We start from the raw sequence: 20,931 nt of genomic DNA, 5'->3' as shown, positions 1-20,931 counted from the left end.
TTACATCTAGATGTTTGCCTTCACCTCTGTAAGTTGGGCTTTACCTGCAGACATTGGGCTGTAGGACTAGATGATGGGCTTTACCTCTAGAAGTTGGGCTTTACCTCTAGATGTTGGGCTTTAGATTTAGAAGTTGGGCTTTACATCTATATTTTGGGCTTTAGATCTAGAAGTTGGGCTTTACATCTATATTTTGGGCTTTAGATCTAGAAGTTGGGCTTTACATCTAGATATTGGGCTTTACGTCTAGATATTGGGCTTCACCTCTAGGTTTTGGGGTTTAGATCTATATATCTGGCTTTATCTCTAGGTGTTGGGCTTTATCTCTAGATTTTTGGTTTTAAATCTATATATTTGGCTTTTCCTCTAGATGTTGGCCTTTACCGCTAGATATCTGGCTTTACATCCAGATGTTGGGCTTTACCTCTTGATTTTGGATTTTAAATATATATATATTTGGCTTTTCCTCTAGACGTTGGGCTTTACCTCTAGATTTGGGGTTTTACATCTAGATGTTTGCCTTCACCTCTGTAAGTTGGGCTTTACCTGCAGACATTGGGCTGTAGGACTAGATGATGGGCTTTACCTCCAGATGTTGGGCTTTACCTCTAGATATCTGGCTTTATCTCTAGATGTTGGGTTTTACTTCTAGCTATTGATCTTTACCTCTAGATGTTGATCTTTAGATCTAGAAGTTGTGCTTTTCATCTAGATTTTGGGCTTTATGTCTAGATATTGGGCTTTACCTCTAGATTTTGTGTTTTATATCTATATATTTGGCTTTTCCTCTAGATGTTGGGCTTTACCCCTAGATATCTGGATTTACCTGTAGATGTTGGGCTTTACCTCTAGATTTTGAGTTTTCCATCAGGATTTTTGGCTTCCCTCTAGAATCTGGGCTTTCCCTCCAGACGTTGGGCTTTACCTCTAGATGTTGGGTTTTACCTCTAGATGTTGGTCTTTAGGTCTAGATATTGGACTTTACCTCTAGATGTAGGGTTTTACATCTAGATGTTTTGCTTTACATTTAGATGTTGGTCTTTATCTCTAGATGTTGGGTTAGACCTCTATATGTTGTGCTTCACCTCTAGATGTTAGGCTTTACCTCTAGATGTTTGGATTACATCTAGATGTTTTGCTTTACATTTAGGTGTTCGGCTTTATCTCTAGATTTTGGGTTTTAAATCTATATATTTGGCTTTTCCTCTAGATGTTGGGCTTTACCTCTAGAGTATTTGGCTTTAGATCTAGCAATTGGGCTTTACATCTAGATTTGGGGCTTTAGGTCTAGATGTTGGGCTTTACCTCCAGATTTTGGATTTTAAATCTATATATCTGGCTTTATCTCTAGATGTGGGCTTTATCTCTAGATTTTGGGCTCTAACTCTTGGTATTGGTGTTTACCTCTAGATTTTGGACTTTAACTCTGGAAGTTGGGCTTTACCTCTAGATGTTGGGTTTGAACTCTAGAATTTGGGTTTGAAATCTATATATTTTGCTTTTCCTCTAGATGTTGGGCTTTACCTCTAGATATCTGGCTTTACCTCTAGATGTTGGGTTTTACCACTAGATATTGGTCTTTACCTCTAGATTTTGGGTGTTAGATCTAGAATTTGGGCTTTAGATCTTGAAGTTGGGCTTTAGATATGGAAGTTGGGCTTTACATCTAGATTTTGGGCTTTACGTCTAGATATTGGGCTTTACCTCTAGATTTTGGGTTTTACATCTAGATGTTTGCCTTCACCTCTGTAAGTTGGGCTTTACCTGCAGACATTGGGCTGTAGGACTAGATGATGGGCTTTACCTCTAGAAGTTGGGCTTTACATCTAGATTTTGGGCTTTACCTCTAAATGATGAGCTTAAACTCTAAATATTGGGCTTTACCTCTAGATGTTGGGCTTTAGATTTAGAAGTTGGGCTTTACATCTATATTTTGGGCTTTAGCTCTAGAATTTGGGCTTTACATCTAGATTTTGGGCTTTACGTCTAGATATTGGGCTTCACCTCTAGATTTTGGGTTTTAAATCTATATATTTGTCTTTTCCTCTAGATGTTGGGCTTTACCTGTAGATATCTGTGTTTACATCTAGATTTTGGGCTTTACGTCTAGATATTGGTCTTTACCCCTAGATTTTTAGGTTTACATCTAGATGTTTGCCTTCACCTCTGTAAGTTGGGCTTTACCTGCAGACATTGGGCTGTAGGACTAGATGATCGGCTTTACCTCTAGAAGTTGGGCTTTACCTCTAGATATCTGGCTTTACCTCTAGATGTTGGGTTTTACCTCTAGATATTGGTCTTTACCTCTAGATGTTGGGCTTTAGATCTAGAAGTTGGGCTTTTCATCTAGATTTTGGGCTTTAACTCTAGATTTTGGGCTTTACCTCTAAATGATGAGCTTAAACTCTAAATATTGGGCCTTACCTCTAGATGTTGGGCTTTAGATCTAGAATTTGGGCTTTACATCTAGATTTTGGGCTTTACGTCTAGATATTGGGCTTCAACTCTAGATTTTGGGGTTTAGATCTATATATATGGCTTTATCTCTAGATGTTGGGCTTTAGATCTAGAATTTGGGCTTTACATCTAGATTTTGGGCTTTAGATCAAGAAGCTGGGCTTTACATCTAGATTTTGGCCTTTACGTCTAGATATTGGGCTTTACCTCTAGATTTTGGGATTTAAATCTATATATTTGGCTTTTCCTCTAGATGTTGGCCTTTACCCCTAGATATCTGGCTTTACCTCTAGATGTTGGGCTATACCTCTAGATTTTGGGTTTTAAATATATATATATATTTGGCTTTTCCTCTAGATGTTGGGCTTTACCTCTAGATTTGGGGTTTTACATCTAGATGTTTGCCTTCACCTCTGTAAGTTGGGCTATACCTGCAGGCATTGGGCTGTAGGACTAGATGATGGGCTTTACCTCCAGACATTGGGCTTTACCTCTAGATATCTGGCTTTACCTCTAGATGTTGGGTTTTACCTCTAGATGTTGGTCTTTACCTCTAGATGTTGGGCTTTAGATCTAGAAGTTGTGCTTTTCATCTAGATTTTGGGCTTTACGTCTAGATATTGGGCTTTACCTCTAGATTTTGGGTTTTATATCGATATATTTGGCTTTTCCTCTAGATGTTGGGCTTTACCCCTAGATATCTGGATTTACCTGTAGATGTTGGGCTTTACCTCTAGATTTTGGGTTTTCCATCTGGATTTTTGGCTTCTCTCTAGAATCTGGGCTTTACCTCCAGACGTTGGGCTTTACCACTAGATGTTGGGTTTTACCTCTAGATGTTGGTCTTTAGGTCTAGATATTGGACTTTACCTCTAGATGTAGGGGTTTACATCTAGATGTTTTGCTTTACATTTAGATGTTGGTCTTTATCTCTTGATGTTGGGTTATACCTCTATATGTTGTGCTTCACCTCTAGATGTTAGGCTTTACCTCTAGATGTTTGGATTACATCTAGATGTTTTGCTTTACATTTAGATGTTCGGCTTTATCTCTAGATTTTGGGTTTTAAATCTATATATTTGGCTTTTCCTCTAGATGTTGGGCTTTACCGTCAGATATCTGGCTTTACGTCTAGATGTTGGGCTTTACCTCTAGAAGTTGGGCTTTAACTCTAGACTTTGGGCTTTACCTCAAGACGTTCGTCTTTAACTCTAGCTGTTGGGCTTTACCTCTAGATTTTGGGCCTTACCTCTAGAAGTTGGGGGTTATATCTATATGGTTGGATTTAACTGTAGATGTCAGGCCTTAACACTTGATTTTGGAATTCACCTCTAGATGTTAGGCTTTACATCTAGATTCTGGGCTTTCCCTCTAGATGTTGGGCTTTAACTCTAGATTTTGGGCTTTACTCGAAAGGATGCGCTTTAACTCTAGATATTCGGCTTTACCTCTAGAAGTTGGGTTGTACATCTAGATGTTTGGCTTTAACTGTAGGTGTCGGCCTTTAACACTAGATATTGGAATTCACCTCTAGATCTTAGTCTTTACCTCTACATGTTGGGCTTTACCTCTAGAGTATTTGGCTTTAGATCTAGCAATTGGGCTTTACATCTAGATTTGGGGCTTTACCTCTAGATGTTGGGCTTTACCTCCAGATTTTGGATTTTAAATCTATATATCTGGCTTTATCTCTAGATGTTGGGCTTTATCTCTAGATTTTGGGCTCTAACTTTAGGTATTGGTGTTTACCTCTAGATTTTGGACTTTAACTCTGGAAGTTGGGCTTTACCTCTAGATGTTGGGATTGAACTCTAGAATTTGGGTTTGAAATCTATATATTTTGCTTTTCCTCTAGATGTTGGGCTTTACCTCTAGATATCTGGCTTTACCTCTAGATGTTGGGTTTTACCTCTAGATATTGGTCTTTACCTCTAGATTTTGGGTGTTAGATCTAGAATTTGGGCTTTACATCTAGATTTTGGGCTTTAGGTCTAGAAGTTGGGCTTTACATCTAGATTTTGGACTTTAGGTCTAGATATTGGGCTTTACCTCTAGATTCTGGGTTTTAAATCTATATATTTGGCTTTTCCTCTAGATGTTGGGCTTTACCTCTAGATTTTGGTTTTTACATCTAGATGTTTGCCTTCACCTCTGTAAGTTGGACTTTACCTGCAGACATTGGGCTGTAGGACTAGATGATGGGCTTTACCTCTAGAAGTTGGGCTTTACATCTAGATTTTGGGCTTTACCTCTAAATGATGCGCTTAAACACTAAATATTGGGCCTTACCTCTAGATGTTGGGCTTTAGATTTAGAAGTTGTGCTTTACAGATATATTTTGGGCTTTAGATCTAGAAGTTGGGCTTTACATCTAGATTTTGGGCTTTACGTCTAGATATTGGGCTTCACCTCTAGATTTTGGGGTTTAGATCTATATATCTGGCTTTATCTCTAGATGTTGGGCTTTACCTCTATATTTTGGGCTCTACCTCTAGGTATTGGTATTTACATTTAGATTTTTGACTTTAAATCTGGAAGTTGAGCTTTACATCTAGACTTTGGGATTTACCTCTAGATGTTGGGATTGAACTCTAGAATTTGGGTTTGAAATCTATATATTTTGCTTTTCCTCTAGATGTTGGGCTTTACCTCTAGATATCTGGCTTTACCTCTAGATGTTGGGTTTTACCTCTAGATATTGGTCTTTATCTCTAGATTTTGGGCGTTAGATCTAGAATTTGGGCTTTACATCTAGATTTTGGGCTTTAGATCAAGAAGCTGGGCTTTACATCTAGATTTTGGCCTTTACGTCTTGATATTGGGCTTTACCTCTAGATTTTGGGTTTTAAATCTATATATTTGGCTTTTCCTCTAGATGTTGGCCTTTAACCCTAGATATCTGGCTTTACCTCTAGATGTTGGGCTTTACCTCTAGGTTTTGGGTTTTAAATATATATATATTTGGCTTTTCCTCTAGATTTGGGGTTTTACATCTAGATGTTTGCCTTCACCTCTGTAAGTTGGGATTTACCTGCAGACATTGGGCTGTAGGACTAGATGATGGGCTTTACCTCCAGACGTTGGGCTTTACCTCTAGATATCTGGCTTTACCTCTAGATGTTGGGTTTTACCTCTAGCTATTGGTCTTTACCTCTAGATGTTGGGCTTTAGATCTAGAAGTTGTGCTTTTCATCTAGATTTTGGGCTTTACGTCTAGATATTGGGCTTTACCTCTAGATTTTGGGTTTTATATCTATATATTTGGCTTTTCCTCTAGGTGTTGGGCTTTACCCCTAGATATCTGGATTTACCTGTAGATGTTGGGCTTTACCTCTAGATTTTGGGTTTTCCATCTGGATTTTTGGCTTCTCTCTAGAATCTGGGCTTTACCTCCAGACGTTGGGCTTTACCACTAGATGTTGGGTTTTACCTCTAGATGTTGGTCTTTAGGTCTAGCTATTGGACTTTACCTCTAGATGTAGGGTTTTACATCTAGATGTTTTGCTTTACATTTAGATGTTGGTCTTTATCTCTTGATGTTGGGTTATACCTCTATATGTTGTGCTTCACCTCTAGATGTTAGGCTTTACCTCTAGATGTTTGGATTACATCTAGATGTTTTGCTTTACATTTAGATGTTCGGCTTTATCTCTAGATTTTGTGTTTTAAATCTATATATTTGGCTTTTCCTCTAGATGTTGGGCTTTACCGTCAGATATCTGGCTTTACGTCTAGATGTTGGGCTTTACCTCTAGAGTATTTGGCTTTAGATGTAGCGATTGGGCTTTACATCTAGATTTGGGGCTTTACCTCTAGATTGTGGATTTTAAATCTATATATCTGGCTTTATCTCTAGATGTTGGGCTTTATCTCTAGATTTTGGGCTCTAACTCTAGGTATTGGTGTTTACCTCTAGATTTTGGACTTTAACTCTGGAAGTTGGGCTTTACCTCTAGATGTTGGGATTGAACTCTAGAATTTGGGTTTGAAATCTATATATTTTGCTTTTCCTCTAGATGTTGGGCTTTACCTCTAGATATCTGGCTTTACCTCTATATCTTGGGTTTTACCACTAGATATTGGTCTTTACCTCTAGATTTTGGGTGTTAGATCTAGAATTTGGGCTTTACATCTAGATTTTGGGCTTTAGGTCTAGATATTGGGCTTTACCTCTAGATTTTGGGTTTTAAATCTATATATTTGGCTTTTCCTCTAGATGTTGGGCTTTACCTCTAGATTTTGGGTTTTACATCTAGATGTTTGCCTTCACCTCTGTAAGATGTGCTTTACCTGCAGACATTGGGCTGTAGGACTAGATGATGGGCTTTACCTCTAGAAGTTGGGATTTACATCTAGATTTTGGGCTTTACCTCTAAATGATGCGCTTAAACTCTAAATATTGGGCTTTACCTCTAGATGTTGGCCTTTAGATCTAGAAGTTGGGCTTTACATCTAGATTTTTGGCTTTACGTCTAGATACTGGGCTTCACCTCTAGATTTTGGGGTTTAGATCTATATATCTGGCTTTATCTCTAGATGTTGGGCTTTAACTCTACATTTTGGGCTCTACCTCTAGGTATTGGTATTTACATTTAGATTTTTGACTTTAAATCTGGAAGTTGAGCTTTACATCTAGACTTTGGAATTTACCTCTAGATGTTGGGATTGAACTCTAGAATTTGGGTTTGAAATCTATATATTTTGCTTTTCCTCTAGATGTTGGGCTTTACCTCTAGATATCTGGCTTTACCTCTAGATGTTGGGTTTTACCTCTAGATATTGGTCTTTACCTCTAGATGTTGGGTTTTACCTCTAGATATTGGTCTTTACCTCTAGATTTTGGGTGTTAGATCTAGAATTTGGGCTTTACATCTAGATTTTGGGCTTTAGATCAAGAAGCTGGGCTTTACATCTAGATTTTGGCCTTTACGTCTTGATATTGGGCTTTACCTCTAGATTTTGGGTTTTAAATCTATATATTTGGCTTTTCCTCTAGATGTTGGGCTTTACCTCTAGATTTGGGGTTTTACATCTAGATGTTTGCCTTCACCTCTGTAAGTTGGGCTTTACCTGCAGACATTGGGCTGTAGGACTAGATGATGGGCTTTACCTCCAGACGTTGGGCTTTACCTCTAGATATCTGGCTTTACCTCTAGATGTTGGGTTTTACCTCTAGCTATTGGTCTTTACCTCTAGATGTTGGGCTTTAGATCTAGAAGTTGTGCTTTTCATCTAGATTTTGGGCTTTACGTCTAGATATTGGGCTTTACCTCTAGATTTTGGGTTTTATATCTATATATTTGGCTTTTCCTCTAGATGTTGGGCTTTACCCCTAGATATCTGGATTTACCTGTAGATGTTGGGCTTTACCTCTAGATTTTGGGTTTTCCATCTGGATTTTTGGCTTCTCTCTAGAATCTGGGCTTTACCTCCAGACGTTGGGCTTTACCACTAGATGTTGGGTTTTACCTCTAGATGTTGGTCTTTAGGTCTAGCTATTGGACTTTACCTCTAGATGTAGGGTTTTACATCTAGATGGTTTGCTTTACATTTAGATGTTGGTCTTTATCTCTTGATGTTGGGTTATACCTCTATATGTTGTGCTTCACCTCTAGATGTTAGGCTTTACCTCTAGATGTTTGGATTACATCTAGATGTTTTGCTTTACATTTAGATGTTCGGCTTTATCTCTAGATTTTGGGTTTTAAATCTATATATTTGGCTTTTCCTCTAGATGTTGGGCTTTACCGTCAGATATCTGGCTTTACGTCTAGATGTTGGGCTTTACCTCTAGAAGTTGGGCTTTAACTCTAGACTTTGGGCTTTACCTCAAGACGTTCGTCTTTAACTCTAGCTGTTGGGATTTACCTCTAGATTTTGGGCCTTACCTCTAGGAGTTGGGGGTTATATCTATATGGTTGGATTTAACTGTAGATGTCAGGCCTTAACACTTGATTTTGGAATTCACCTCTAGATGTTAGGCTTTACATCTAGATTCTGGGCTTTCCCTCTAGATGTTGGGCTTTAACTCTAGATTTTGGGCTTTACTCTAAAGGATGCGCTTTAACTCTAGATATTCGGCTTTACCTCTAGAAGTTGGGTTGTACATCTAGATGTTTGGCTTTAACTGTAGGTGTCGGCCTTTAACACTAGATATTGGAATTCACCTCTAGATCTTAGTCTTTACCTCTATATGTTGGGCTTTATCTCTAGAGTATTTGGCTTTAGATCTAGCAATTGGGCTTTACATCTAGATTTGGGGCTTTAGCTCTAGATGTTGGGCTTTACCTCCAGATTGTGGATTTTAAATCTATATATCTGGCTTTATCTCTAGATGTTGGGCTTTATCTCTAGATTTTGGGCTCTAACTCTAGGTATTGGTGTTTACCTCTAGATTTTGGACTTTAACTCTGGAAGTTGGGCTTTACCTCTAGATGTTGGGATTGAACTCTAGAATTTGGGTTTGAAATCTATATATTTTGCTTTTCCTCTAGATGTTGGGCTTTACCTCTAGATATCTGGCTTTACCTCTATATCTTGGGTTTTACCACTAGATATTGGTCTTTACCTCTAGATTTTGGGTGTTAGATCTAGAATTTGGGCTTTACATCTAGACTTTGGGCTTTAGGTCTAGATATTGGGCTTTACCTCTAGATTTTGGGTTTTAAATCTATATATTTGGCTTTTCCTCTAGATGTTGGGCTTTACCTCTAGATTTTGGGTTTTACATCTAGATGTTTGCCTTCACCTCTGTAAGATGTGCTTTACCTGCAGACATTGGGCTGTAGGACTAGATGATGGGCTTTACCTCTAGAAGTTGGGCTTTACATCTAGATTTTGGGCTTTACCTCTAAATGATGCGCTTAAACTCTAAATATTGGGCTTTACCTCTAGATGTTGGGCTTTAGATTTAGAAGTTGGGCTTTACATCTAGATTTTGGGCTTTACGTCTAGATATTGGGCTTCACCTCTAGATTTTGGGGTTTAGATCTATATATCTGGCTTTATCTCTAGATGTTGGGCTTTACCTCTACATTTTGGGCTCTACCTCTAGGTATTGGTGTTTACCTCTAGATTTTGGACTTTAACTCTGGAAGTTGAGCTTTACATCTAGACTTTGGGATTTACCTCTAGATGTTGGGATTTAACTCTAGAATTTGGGTTTGAAATCTATATATTTTGCTTTTCCTCTAGATGTTGGGCTTTACCTCTAGATATCTGGCTTTACCTCTAGATGTTGGGTTTTACCTCTAGATATTGGTCTTTATCTCTAGATTTTGGGCATTCGATCTAGAATTTGGGCTTTACATCTAGATTTTGGGCTTTAGATCAAGAAGCTGGGCTTTACATCTAGATTTTGGCCTTTACGTCTTGATATTGGGCTTTACCTCTAGATTTTGGGGTTTAAATCTATATATTTGGCTTTTCCTCTAGATGTTGGGCTTTACCCCTAGATATCTGGCTTTACCTCTAGATGTTGGGCTTTACCTCTAGATTTTGGGTTTTAAATATATATATATTTGGCTTTTCCTCTAGATGTTGCGCTTTACCTCTAGATTTGGGGTTTTACATCTAGATGTTTGCCTTCACCTCTGTAAGTTGGGCTTTACCTGCAGACATTGGGCTGTAGGACTAGATGATGGGCTTTACATCCAGACGTTGGGCTTTACCTCTAGATATCTGGCTTTACCTCTAGATGTTGGGTTTTACCTCTAGCTATTGGTCTTTACCTCTAGATGTTGGGCTTTAGATCTAGAAGTTGTGCTTTTCATCTAGATTTTGGGCTTTACGTCTAGATATTGGGCTTTACCTCTAGATTTTGGGTTTTATATCTATATATTTGGCTTTTCCTCTAGATGTTGGGCTTTACCCCTAGATATCTGGATTTACCTGTAGATGTTGGGCTTTACCTCTAGATTTTGGGTTTTCCATCTGGATTTTTGGCTTCTCTCTAGAATCTGGGCTTTACCTCCAGACGTTGGGCTTTACCACTAGATGCTGGTTTTTACCTCTAGATGTTGGTCTTTAGGTCTAGATATTGGACTTTACCTCTAGATGTAGGGTTTTACATCTAGATGTTTTGCTTTACATTTAGATGTTGGTCTTTATCTCTTGATGTTGGGTTATACCTCTATATGTTGTGCTTTACATACAACATAGATGTTGGGTTATACCTCTATATGTTGTGCTTTACATACAATAGATCTATTAATATAGATGTTGGGTTTTACCTCTAGATATTGGTCTTTACCTCTAGATTTTGGGTGTTAGATCTAGAATTTGGGCTTTACATCAAGATTTTGGACTTTAGGTCTAGATATTGGGCTTTACCTCTAGATTTTGGGTTTTAAATCTATATATTTAGCTTTTCCTCTAGATGTTGGGCTTTACCTCTCGATTTGGGGTTTTACATCTAGATGTTTGCCTTCACCTCTGTAAGTTGGGCTTTACCTGCAGACATTGGGCTGTAGGAATAGATGATGGGCTTTACCTCTAGAAGTTGGGCTTTACATCTAGATTTTGGGCTTTACCTCTAAATGATGCGCTTATACTCTAAATATTGGGCTTTACCTCTAGATGTTGGGCTTTAGATTTAGAAGTTGGGCTTTACATCTATATTTTGGGCTTTAGATCTAGAAGTTGAGCTTTACATCTAGATATTGGGCTTTACGTCTAGATATTGGGCTTCACCTCTAGATTTTGGAGTTTAGATCTATATATCTGGCTTTATCTCTAGATGTTGGGCTTTACCTCTAGATTTTCGGTTTTAAATCAATATATTTGGCTTTTCCTCTAGATGTTGGGCTTTACATCTAGAAGTTGGGCTGTACATCTAGATGTTTGTCTTTAACTGTAGGTGTCGGGCTTTAACACTAGATATTGGAATTCACCTCTAGATCTTACTCCTTACCTCTACATGTGGGCTTTACCTCTAGAGTATTTGGCTTTAGCTCTAGATGTTGGGCTTTACCTCTAGAGTATTTGGCTTTAGCTCTAGATGTTGGGCTTTACCTCTAGATATCTGGCTTTACCTCTAGATGTTGGGTTTTACCTCTAGATATTGGTCTTTATCTCTAGATTTTGGGCGTTAGATCTAGAATTTGGGCTTTACATCTAGATTTTGGGCTTTAGATCAAGAAGTTGGGCTTTACATCTAGATTTTGGGCTTTACGTCTTGATATTGGGCTTTACCTCTAGATTTTGGGTTTTAAATCTATATATTTGGCTTTTCCTCTAGATGTTGGCCTTTACCCCTAGATATCTGGCTTTACCTCTAGATGTTGGGCTTTACCTCTAGATTTTGTGTTTTACATCTAGATGTTTGCCTTCACCTCTGTAAGTTGGGCTTTACCTGCAAACATTGGGCTGTAGGACTAGATGATGGGCTTTACGTCCAGACGTTGGGCTTTACCTCTAGATATGTGGATTTACTTCTAGATGTTGGTCTTTACCTCTAGATGTTGGTCTTTAGTTCTAGATATTGGACTTTACCTCTAGATGTAGGGTTTTACATCTAGATGTTTTGCTTTACATTTAGATGTTGGTCTTTATCTCTAGATGTTGGGTTATACCTCTATATGTTGTGCTTCACCTCTAGATGTTAGGCTTTACCTCTAGATGTTTGGATTACATCTAGATGTTTTGCTTTACATTTAGATGTTCGGCTTTATCTCTAGATTTTGGGTTTTAAATCTATATATTTGGCTTTTCCTCTAGATGTTGGGCTTTACCGTCAGATATCTGGCTTTACCTCTAGATGTTGGGCTTTACCTCTAGAAGTTGGGCTTTAACTCTGGACTTTGGGCTTTACCTCAAGACGTTCGTCTTTAACTCTAGCTGTTGGGCTTTACCTCTAGATTTTGGGCCTTACCTCTAGAAGTTGGGGGTTATATCTATATGGTTGGATTTAACTGTAGATGTCAGGCCTTAACACTTGATTTTGGAATTCACCTCTAGATGTTAGGCTTTACATCTAGATTCTGGGCTTTCCCTCTAGATGTTGGGCTTTAACTCTAGATTTTGGGCTTTACTCTAAAGATGCGCTTTAACTCCAGGTATTCGGCTTTACCTCTAGAAGTTGGGTTGTACATCTAGATGTTTGGCTTTAACTGTAGGTGTCAGGCTTTAACACTAGATATTGGAATTCACCTCTAGATCTTAGTCTTTACCTCTACATGTTGGGCTTTACCTCTAGAGTATTTGGCTTTAGATCTAGCAATTGGGCTTTACATCTAGATTTGGGGCTTTAGCTCTAGATGTTGGGCTTTACCTCTAGATTGTGGATTTTAAATCTATATAACTGGCTTTATCTCTAGATGTTGGGCTTTATCTCTAGATTTTGGGCTCTAACTCTAGGTATTGGTGTTTACCTCTAGATTTTGGACTTTAACTCTGGAAGTTGGGCTTTACCTCTAGATGTTGGGATTGAACTCTAGAATTTGGGTTTGAAATCTATATATTTTGCTTTTCCTCTAGATGTTGGGCTTTACCTCTAGATATCTGGCTTTACCTCTAGATGTTGGGTTTTACCTCTAGATATTGGTCTTTATCTCTAGATTTTGGGCATTCGATCTAGAATTTGGGCTTTACATCTAGATTTTGGGCTTTAGATCAAGAAGCTGGGCTTTACATCTAGATTTTGGCCTTTACGTCTTGATATTGGGCTTTACCTCTAGATTTTGGGTTTTAAATCTATATATTTGGCTTTTCCTCTAGATGTTGGGCTTTACCCCTAGATATCTGGCTTTACCTCTAGATGTTGGGCTTTACCTCTAGATTTTGGGTTTTAAATATATATATATTTGGCTTTTCCTCTAGATGTTGGGCTTTACCTCTAGATTTGGGGTTTTACATCTAGATGTTTGCCTTCACCTCTGTAAGTTGGGCTTTACCTGCAGACATTGGGCTGTAGGACTAGATGATGGGCTTTACCTCCAGACGTTGGGCTTTACCTCTAGATATCTGGCTTTACCTCTAGATGTTGGGTTTTACCTCTAGCTATTGGTCTTTACCTCTAGATGTTGGGCTTTAGATCTAGAAGTTGTGCTTTTCATCTAGATTTTGGGCTTTACGTCTAGATATTGGGCTTTACCTCTAGATTTTGGGTTTTATATCTATATATTTGGCTTTTCCTCTAGATGTTGGGCTTTACCCCTAGATATCTGGATTTACCTGTAGATGTTGGGCTTTACCTCTAGATTTTGGGTTTTCCATCTGGATTTTTGGCTTCTCTCTAGAATCTGGGCTTTACCTCCAGACGTTGGGCTTTACCACTAGATGTTGGGTTTTACCTCTAGATGTTGGTCTTTAGGTCTAGATATTGGACTTTACCTCTAGATGTAGGGTTTTACATCTAGATGTTTTGCTTTACATTTAGATGTTGGTCTTTATCTCTTGATGTTGGGTTATACCTCTATATGTTGTGCTTTACATACAACATAGATGTTGGGTTATACCTCTATATGTTGTGCTTTACATACAATAGATCTATTAATATAGATGTTGGGTTTTACCTCTAGATATTGGTCTTTACCTCTAGATTTTGGGTGTTAGATCTAGAATTTGGGCTTTACATCTAGATTTTGGGCTTTACGTCTAGATATTGGGCTTTACCTCTAGATTTTGGGTTTTAAATCTATATATTTGGCTTTTCCTCTAGATGTTGGGCTTTACCTCTCGATTTGGGGTTTTACATCTAGATGTTTGCCTTCACCTCTGTAAGTTGGGCTTTACCTGCAGACATTGGGCTGTAGGAATAGATGATGGGCTTTACCTCTAGAAGTTGGGCTTTACATCTAGATTTTGGGCTTTACCTCTAAATGATGCGCTTATACTCTAAATATTGGGCTTTACCTCTAGATGTTGGGCTTTAGATTTAGAAGTTGGGCTTTACATCTATATTTTGGGCTTTAGATCTAGAAGTTGAGCTTTACATCTAGATATTGGGCTTTACGTCTAGATATTGGGCTTCACCTCTAGATTTTGGAGTTTAGATCTATATATCTGGCTTTATCTCTAGATGTTGGGCTTTACCTCTAGATTTTGGGTTTTAAATCTATATATTTGGCTTTTCCTCTAGATGTTGGGCTTTACCTCTAGAAGTTGGGCTGTACATCTAGATGTTTGTCTTTAACTGTAGGTGTCGGGCTTTAACACTAGATATTGGAATTCACCTCTAGATCTTACTCCTTACCTCTACATGTGGGCTTTACCTCTAGAGTATTTGGCTTTAGCTCTAGATGTTGGGCTTTACCTCTAGATATCTGGCTTTACCTCTAGATGTTGGGTTTTACCTCTAGATATTGGTCTTTATCTCTAGATTTTGGGCTATTGATCTAGAATTTGGGCTTTACATCTAGATTTTGGGCTTTAGATCAAGAAGTTGGGCTTTACATCTAGATTTTGGGCTTTACGTCTTGATATTGGGCTTTACCTCTAGATTTTGGGTTTTAAATCTATATATTTGGCTTTTCCTCTAGATGTTGGCCTTTACCCCTAGATATCTGGCTTTACCTCTAGATGTTGGGCTTTACCTCTAGATTTGGGGTTTTACATCTAGATGTTTGCCTTCACCTCTGTAAGTTGGGCTTTACCTGCAAACATTGGGCTGTAGGACTAGATGATGGGCTTTACGTCCAGACGTTGGGCTTTACCTCTAGATATGTGGATTTACTTCTAGATGTTGGTCTTTACCTCTAGATGTTGGTCTTTAGTTCTAGATATTGGACTTTACCTCTAGATGTAGGGTTTTACATCTAGATGTTTTGCTTTACATTTAGATGTTGGTCTTTATCTCTAGATGTTGGGTTATACCTCTATATGTTGTGCTTCACCTCTAGATGTTAGGCTTTACCTCTAGATGTTTGGATTACATCTAGATGTTTTGCTTTACATTTAGATGTTCGGCTTTATCTCTAGATTTTGGGTTTTAAATCTATATATTTGGCTTTTCCTCTAGATGTTGGGCTTTACCGTCAGATATCTGGCTTTACCTCTAGATGTTGGGCTTTACCTCTAGAAGTTGGGCTTTAACTCTGGACTTTGGGCTTTACCTCAAGACGTTCGGCTTTAACTCTAGCTGTTGGGCTTTACCTCTAGATTTTGGGCCTTACCTCTAGAAGTTGGGGGTTATATCTATATGGTTGGATTTAACTGTAGATGTCAGGCCTTAACACTTGATTTTGGAATTCACCTCTAGATGTTAGGCTTTACATCTAGATTCTGGGCTTTCCCTCTAGATGTTGGGCTTTAACTCTAGATTTTGGGCTTTACTCTAAAGATGCGCTTTAACTCCAGGTATTCGGCTTTACCTCTAGAAGTTGGGTTGTACATCTAGATGTTTGGCTTTAACTGTAGGTGTCAGGCTTTAACACTAGATATTGGAATTCACCTCTAGATCTTAGTCTTTACCTCTACATGTTGGGCTTTACCTCTAGAGTATTTGGCTTTAGATCTAGCAATTGGGCTTTACATCTAGATTTGGGGCTTTAGCTCTAGATGTTGGGCTTTACCTCTAGATTGTGGATTTTAAATCTATATAACTGGCTTTATCTCTAGATGTTGGGCTTTATCTCTAGATTTTGGGCTCTAACTCTAGGTATTGGTGTTTACCTCTAGATTTTGGACTTTAACTCTGGAAGTTGGGCTTTACCTCTAGATGTTGGGATTGAACTCTAGAATTTGGGTTTGAAATCTATATATTTTGCTTTTCCTCTAGATGTTGGGCTTTACCTCTAGATATCTGGCTTTACCTCTAGATGTTGGGTTTTACCTCTAGATATTGGTCTTTATCTCTAGATTTTGGGCATTCGATCTAGAATTTGGGCTTTACATCTAGATTTTGGGCTTTAGATCAAGAAGCTGGGCTTTACATCTAGATTTTGGCCTTTACGTCTTGATATTGGGCTTTACCTCTAGATTTTGGGTTTTAAATCTATATATTTGGCTTTTCCTCTAGATGTTGGGCTTTACCCCTAGATATCTGGCTTTACCTCTAGATGTTGGGCTTTACCTCTAGATTTTGGGTTTTAAATATATATATATTTGGCTTTTCCTCTAGATGTTGGGCTTTACCTCTAGATTTGGGGTTTTACATCTAGATGTTTGCCTTCACCTCTGTAAGTTGGGCTTTACCTGCAGACATTGGGCTGTAGGACTAGATGATGGGCTTTACCTCCAGACGTTGGGCTTTACCTCTAGATATCTGGCTTTACCTCTAGATGTTGGGTTTTACCTCTAGCTATTGGTCTTTACCTCTAGATGTTGGGCTTTAGATCTAGAAGTTGTGCTTTTCATCTAGATTTTGGGCTTTACGTCTAGATATTGGGCTTTACCTCTAGATTTTGGGTTTTATATCTATATATTTGGCTTTTCCTCTAGATGTTGGGCTTTACCCCTAGATATCTGGATTTACCTGTAGATGTTGGGCTTTACCTCTAGATTTTGGGTTTTCCATCTGGATTTTTGGCTTCTCTCTAGAATCTGGGCTTTACCTCCAGACGTTGGGCTTTACCACTAGATGTTGGTTTTTACCTCTAGATGTTGGTCTTTAGGTCTAGATATTGGACTTTACCTCTAGATGTAGGGTTTTACATCTAGATGTTTTGCTTTACATTTAGATGTTGGTCTTTATCTCTTGATGTTGGGTTATACCTCTATATGTTGTGCTTTACATACAACATAGATGTTGGGTTATACCTCTATATGTTGTGCTTTACATACAATAGATCTATTAATATAGATGTTGGGTTTTACCTCTAGATATTGGTCTTTACCTCTAGATTTTGGGTGTTAGATCTAGAATTTGGGCTTTACATCTAGATTTTGGGCTTTAGGTCTAGATATTGGGCTTTACCTCTAGATTTTGGGTTTTAAATCTATATATTTGGCTTTTCCTCTAGATGTTGGGCTTTACCTCTCGATTTGGGGTTTTACATCTAGATGTTTGCCTTCACCTCTGTAAGTTGGGCTTTACCTGCAGACATTGGGCTGTAGGAATAGATGATGGGCTTTACCTCTAGAAGTTGGGCTTTACATCTAGATTTTGGGCTTTACCTCTAAATGATGCGCTTATACTCTAAATATTGGGCTTTACCTCTAGATGTTGGGCTTTAGATTTAGAAGTTGGGCTTTACATCTATATTTTGGGCTTTAGATCTAGAAGTTGAGCTTTACATCTAGATATTGGGCTTTACGTCTAGATATTGGGCTTCACCTCTAGATTTTGGAGTTTAGATCTATATATCTGGCTTTATCTCTAGATGTTGGGCTTTACCTCTAGATTTTGGGTTTTAAATCTATATATTTGGCTTTTCCTCTAGATGTTGGGCTTTACCTCTAGAAGTTGGGCTGTACATCTAGATGTTTGTCTTTAACTGTAGGTGTCGGGCTTTAACACTAGATATTGGAATTCACCTCTAGATCTTACTCCTTACCTCTACATGTGGGCTTTACCTCTAGAGTATTTGGCTTTAGCTCTAGATGTTGGGCTTTACCTCTAGATATCTGGCTTTACCTCTAGATGTTGGGTTTTACCTCTAGATATTGGTCTTTATCTCTAGATTTTGGGCTATTGATCTAGAATTTGGGCTTTACATCTAGATTTTGGGCTTTAGATCAAGAAGTTGGGCTTTACATCTAGATTTTGGGCTTTACGTCTTGATATTGGGCTTTACCTCCAGATTGTGGATTTTAAATCTATATATCTGGCTTTATCTCTAGATGTTGGGCTTTATCTCTAGATTTTGGGCTCTAACTCTAGGTATTGGTGTTTACCTCTAGATTTTGGACTTTAACTCTGGAAGTTGGGCTTTACCTCTAGATGTTGGGGTTGAACTCTAGAATTTGGGTTTGAAATCTATATCTTTTGCTTTTCCTCTAGATGTTGGGCTTTACCTCTAGATATCTGGCTTTACCTCTAGATGTTGGTTTTTACCTCTAGATATTGGTCTTTATCTCTAGATTTTGGGCATTCGATCTAGAATTTGGGCTTTACATCTAGATTTTGGGCTTTAGATCAAGAAGCTGGGCTTTACATCTAGATTTTGGCCTTTACGTCTTGATATTGGGCTTTACCTCTAGATTTTGGGTTTTAAATCTATATATTTGGCTTTTCCTCTAGATGTTGGGCTTTACCCCTAGATATCTGGCTTTACCTCTAGATGTTGGGCTTTACCTCTAGATTTTGGGTTTTAAATATATATATATTTGGCTTTTCCTCTAGATGTTGGGCTTTACCTCTAGATTTGGGGTTTTACATCTAGATGTTTGCCTTCACCTCTGTAAGTTGGGCTTTACCTGCAGACATTGGGCTGTAGGACTAGATGATGGGCTTTACCTCCAGACGTTGGGCTTTACCTCTAGATATCTGGCTTTACCTCTAGATGTTGGGTTTTACCTCTAGCTATTGGTCTTTACCTCTAGATGTTGGGCTTTAGATCTAGAAGTTGTGCTTTTCATCTAGATTTTGGGCTTTACGTCTAGATATTGGGCTTTACCTCTAGATTTTGGGTTTTAAATCTATATATTTGGCTTTTCCTCTAGATGTTGGGCTTTACCTCTAGATTTTGGGTTTTACATCTAGATGTTTGCCTTCACCTCTGTAAGTTGGGCTTTACCTGCAGACATTGGGCTGTAGGACTAGATGATGGGCTTTACCTCTAGAAGTTGGGCTTTGCATCTAGATTTTGGGCTTTACCTCTAAATGATGCGCTTAAACTCTAAATATTGGGCTTTACCTCTAGATGTTGGGCTTTAGATTTAGAAGTTGGGCTTTACAGCTATATTTTGGGCTTTAGATCTAGAAGTTGGGCTTTACATCTAGATAGTGGGCTTTACGTCTAGATATTGGGCTTCATCTCTAGATTTTGGGGTTTAGATCTATATATCTGGCTTTATCTTTAGATGTTGGGCTTTACCTCTAGATTTTGGGTTTTAAATCTATATATTTGGCTTTTCCTCTAGATGTTGGGCTTTACCTCTTGATTTTGGGTTTTACATCTAGATGTTTGCCTTCACCTCTGTAGGTTGGGCTTTACCTTCAGACATTGGGCTGTAGGACTAGATGATGGGCTTTACCTCTAGAAGTTGGGCTTTACATCTAGATTTTGGGCTTTACCTCTAGATGTTGGGATTGAACTCTAGAATTTGGGTTTGAAATCTATATATTTTGCTTTTCCTCTAGATGTTGGGCTTTACCTCTAGATATCTGGCTTTACCTCTAGATGTTGGGTTTTACCTCTAGATATTGGTCTTTACCTCTAGATTTTGGGTGTTAGATCTAGAATTTGGGCTTTACATCTAGATTTTGGGCTTTAGATCTAGAAGTTGGGCTTCACATCTAGATTTTGGGCTTTACGTCTAGATATTGGGCTTTACCTCTAGATTCTGGGTTTTAAATCTATATATTTGGCTTTTCCTCTAGATGTTGGGCTTTACCTCTGGATTTTGGGTTTTACATCTAGATGTTTGCCTTCACCTCTGTAAGTTGGACTTTTCCTGCAGACATTGGGCTGTAGGACTAGATGATGGGCTTTACCTCTAGAAGTTGGGCTTTACATCTAGATTTTGGGCTTTACCTCTAAATGATGCGCTTAAACTCTAAATATTGGGCCTTACCTCTAGATGTTGGGCTTTAGATTTAGAAGTTGGGCTTTACAGCTATATTTTGGGCTTTAGATCTAGAAGTTGGGCTTTACATCTAGATTTTGGGCTTTACGTCTAGATATTGGGCTTCACCTCTAGATTTTGGGGTTTAGATCTATATATCTGGCTTTATCTCTAGATGTTGGGCTTTACCTCTACATTTTGGGCTCTACCTCTAGGTATTGGTATTTACATTTAGATTTTTGACTTTAAATCTGGAAGTTGAGCTTTACATCTAGACTTTGGGATTTACCTCTAGATGTTGGGATTGAACTCTAGAATTTGGGTTTGAAATCTATATATTTTGCTTTTCCTCTAGATGTTGGGCTTTACCTCTAGATATCTGGCTTTACCTCTAGATGTTGGGTTTTACCTCTAGATATTAGTCTTTACCTCTAGAATTTGGGCTTTAGATCTAGAAGTTGTGCTTTACATCTAGATTTTGGGCTTTAGATCAAGAAGCTGGGCTTTACATCTAGATTTTGGCCTTTATGTCTTGATATTAAGTTTTACCTCTAGATTTTGGGTTTTGAATATATGTATTTGGCTTTTCCTCTAGATGTTGGCCTTTACCCCTAGATATCTGGCTTTACCTCTAGATGTTGGGCTTTACCTCTAGATTTTGGGTTTTAAATATATATATATTTGGCTTTTCCTCTAGATGTTGGGCTTTACCTCTAGATTTGGGGTTTTACATCTAGATGTTTGCGTTCACCTCTGTAAGTTGGGCTTTACCTGCAGACATTGGGCTGTAGGACTAGATGATGGGCTTTACCTCCAGACGTTGGGCTTTACCTCTAGATATCTGGCTTTACCTCTAGATGTTGGGTT

The sequence above is a fragment of the Leptosomus discolor genome, unplaced genomic scaffold, assembly GCF_034619465.1.
Source record: "Leptosomus discolor isolate bLepDis1 unplaced genomic scaffold, bLepDis1.hap2 HAP2_SCAFFOLD_33, whole genome shotgun sequence".
NCBI classification, from domain to species: domain Eukaryota; kingdom Metazoa; phylum Chordata; class Aves; order Leptosomiformes; family Leptosomidae; genus Leptosomus; species Leptosomus discolor.
The sequence above is the reverse complement of the archived record's forward strand: the minus strand, read 5'-3'. Positions refer to the sequence as shown.